The following is a 3,708-nucleotide window of genomic DNA, read 5'->3' on the forward strand; positions in this document are numbered from 1 at the left end:
GCAGGGAAAGGCTCTATTGTGGATGGAGAAGCTCTAAGGGGGCCTAGGCCAGAGCTCCAGGAGTGGCCGGGGCTGCTGCCATCAGGCCTTGGGCGCCTGTCTCGAAAAGTCCCCAAGCCCAGTGATGGGTGCAGGGGAGCACCGGTGTCGGTCCCCATCGCTCCCAACAGGGAAAAGCTCTAAAGGGGCCACGCTGAAGCCCCAGAGCGGCTGGAGGTGCTGGCCCTTGGCCTTGGGTACCCACCTAACAAGCAGGTTAACCATCCCCAAGCCCGGCGGCGGTCCCGGGGAGCCTGTGGTTGGGTCCCCTTCCCTCCCCAGAGGGAAAAGTTCTAATGTGGCAGGAGAAGGGGGCCAGGGAGGGGGCCGGGGGAGCTGCAACCTGGCCTTGGGCGCCTGTCAGACGTCCCCAAGCCCGGCAGAGGCCCAACGTCAGGAACAAACAAAAGTTGCCTGTGACTCTTGGTGGTGGATCACTCGGCTCGCACGTCAATGAAGAACGCAGCTAACTGCGAGAATTAGTGTGAATTGCAGGACACATTGATCATCGACACTTCAAACGCACCTTGCAGCCCCGGGTTCCTCCTGGGGCTATGCCTGTCTGAGGGTTGTTTGAATGTCAATCGCCTCGGGGTTCCCTCCCTGGGGGCGGCTGGGGCTGTCACAGGGACCCCGTTGAATTTTTCCTTCTAAGGTCAGACCTCGGTTAGCACCATCGAGGGTCCCTGGACCTGGCTGCGCAGGGTCGTGGCCGGCGCGTCCCAGCCTCCCCCGTCTCCCCGCCTTGTGCGGGTTTTGGGAGGGCCGGGGGCCCGCCATGCCCAGTGGTGGTGGTGGAGGCGGCGGGGGGCCTTGAAAAAGCCTGGCGCACCTTCACCCTTCCCCAGGCCATGCCACGTGTGGCTATCTGTGGTGTCCCATGGCTCGCGGCACAGGACGGCCCCGCAGCACGGGCCTCATGACCAGGTGGGCTTCGGCCGCGGATCGGGAAAGTGTACAATTGGCCACGTCACCCCCTGTATAACTTTGGGCCTGTGGCCAGCCTCTCACAGAGCTTTTCTGCTGCCTCAACTACGAACTCAGATCAGACGTGGCAAACCACTGAATTTAAGCATATTATTTAGTGGAGGAAAAGAAACTAACCAGGATTCCCTCAGTGATGGCGAGTGAAGAGGGAAGAGCCCAGCGCCGAATCCCTGTCTGGCGGCAGGCGCGGGAAATGTGACGTACATAAGACCTACTCCCCGGCATCGCTCAGGGGGCCCAAGTCTTTCTAATCTAGGTTCACCCCACGGATGGTGTAAGGCCGGTAGCAGTCCCTGGCCTGCCGGGATCAGGGTCTTCTCGGAGTAAGGTTGCCTGGGAATGCAGCCCAAAGCGAGTGGTAAACTCCATCTAAGGCTAAATACGGACACAAGACCGATAGCCAACAAGTACCGCAAGGGAAAGTTGAAAAGAACTTTGAAGAGAGAGTTCAAGAGGGCGTGAAACCGTTGAGAGGTAACCGGGTGGGTTCCGTGCAGTCCGCTCGGAGGATTTAACATGGCGGGCAGGTTGGTCTCTTGGAACGGTTTCCCCTTGCGGTACCGCTGCCCGGGCACACCCGGCCCCCGCAGGGCACATTTCCTCTGTGGCGGTGCACCACAACCGGCTCCGGGTTGGCTGGGAAAGCCCAGGGGGGCAGGTGGCTCTCCGCTCCCATGGAGAGTGTTACATACCCCTGGCAGCAGTTTTGCTGTGTCCATGGGGCTGAGGGAGATTGACCGCTACCATGCCCTTCTTCGGCAACTGTCTCAGCCCTTTTCGGGGGTCGCTGGGGTGGTGACGGGGTATGGGGCCGGCTGCTCCCAGTGCGACTGTCGTGTGAGGTAGATTGTCCTTAGTGCGCCCTGACCACGTCTCACTTCCAGGTGGTGAGGACCACGAAGGGTGCCAGGGGTCTACGGTGATGTTAGTTACCCACCTGACCCGTCTTGAAACACGGACCATGGAGTCTAACACGTGCACGAGTCGGAGGGCCGAACAAAACCCTGTCATGCAATGAAGGTGAGGGCCGGCGCGCACCAGCTGAGGTGGGATCCCGTTGTGGCGTTGCGGCGGGCGCACCACCGGTCCTTCTCTCCCACTATGCCGGGGAGGTGGAGCATGAGTATGTGTGATAGGACCCAAAAGATGGTGAACTATGCCTGGGCAGGGCGAAGCCAGAGGAAACTCTGGTGGAGGTACTTAGCGGTATTGTCGTGCATATCGGTTGTCTGACCTCGGTATAGGGGAAGAGATGCCCATCAGGGTTGGGTTCATCTGCAGGGGACGTCCCCCCCAATGGAGAGAGGGAACCCTGAGTGGCCCCCGTCCTCTCATCACTGAGCCGGCCCCTGAGCTGCCATGCTGGGTGGGGGTGCGCTCCTCCACCCCGACCCGCCAGCCAGCCGGCCATTGGTGGGCACACCCTGGTCGGCAGGGAAGCCCCGAGTGGGAGCACCTGAGAGTTGAGGGAGTTGGCCTGGGGCCAATAGCCAACAAATACCGTAAGGGAAAGTTGAAAAGAACTTTGAAGAGAGAGTGCAAGAGGGCGTGAAACTGTTCAGCGGTAAATGGGTGGGGTCCGTGCAGTCCAGCCGGAGGATTCAACACGGTAGGCAGGTCAGTCAGCCGGCCGGGGGAGGTGTAGTGGTTTCACCACAGAGCCCGGGTCGGGCAGCAAGGACCAAATGAGAGTGCAGACAGGTCCCTCTCACCCTGTCTATAGTAATCGGAGGAAGGTGACTAAACTTTCATGTAATCTGTGTACCTAGAGTGACAGAAGGGGACCTCTCCGCAATAGCGCCAGGGCACCTTATAGACCCAACTGGAGAAACATTTCAAATTGATGCCCATCATGACTTTCAGAGAAGGGCGCTCGGAGAGCGGCCATCTGGTGGGACAATGCATCCCAATGGGCTTGGGCGGAAGGGCATTTGGCCCCCCGCCTGACAAAGGAACGAAGCCCGGCAAGTGCCCAAGGGCATGGGCCAGAACCAACAGTCATCTTCGAGCTCTGGCCAGGCCGCCTTAGAGCTTTTCTCCTCTCCACGTAAGAGGATTCCCGTCCACTTTAGAGCTTGTCCCTCCGGGGAGGGACAGTCAGACCATTGTATCTGCCGTGCCGTTAACCCATTCTGCACTATACTGTCTAAAATGGGGTGCGTGCTTTGGAAGCTGTTCACACAAGTGCGTAAGCAGAGTAATATCCTCATCTCACAGGGTTTGTTGCTTGACTCTCCTCATCTCAAGTCAACCTTTTTAAATTACTTGCTCTTATTGTCTCGGGTCATTTATCCCCATTAAACGCAACGTTAATCATCTTGAGTTGACCATCCCTTCCAACCCACCGGTACTCATTTGTCCCTTCCCTTACTGTCTTCCCTTATTGGCCATTCACACATTTTGCGAACTCACTCAGTTTGTACTCACCATTTGTGTTATTTCTTTTTCCGCTCTCGACCCTCAGGATAGTCCACCTCTTTTATTCGCCTCTTCAACATTTAGTCCTATCAGCTTCCCATAGATGCCATGGGGGGTTTCTGACTCAAAACAGGGGATCCGTCTGCCCTAGCAGGGAACCTCAAGTCCTTTCAGCCAAATGCCAGAGTGCGTCCGATATTGCCAGGGACCCCAAGGCTTACTTATCTCATTACACATTTAACTATCCTCTGCTACCACGTGAAC

The 3,708-nt window shown here is 57.8% G+C and overlaps 1 non-coding gene across 1 annotated transcript; it reads left to right on the top strand.

Annotated features, from left to right (window-relative positions):
- The first annotated feature begins 457 nt into the window (after positions 1-457).
- Positions 458-611, top strand: LOC138505244 (5.8S ribosomal RNA). Its single transcript, XR_011280072.1, has one exon. It is a non-coding gene; the product is annotated as a 5.8S ribosomal RNA (ribosomal RNA).
- Positions 612-3,708: the final 3,097 nt, after the last annotated feature.

The sequence above is a fragment of the Ambystoma mexicanum genome, chromosome 11 (assembly GCF_040938575.1).
Source record: "Ambystoma mexicanum isolate Mex_15411 chromosome 11, UKY_AmexF1_1, whole genome shotgun sequence".
Classification (NCBI taxonomy): domain Eukaryota; kingdom Metazoa; phylum Chordata; class Amphibia; order Caudata; family Ambystomatidae; genus Ambystoma; species Ambystoma mexicanum.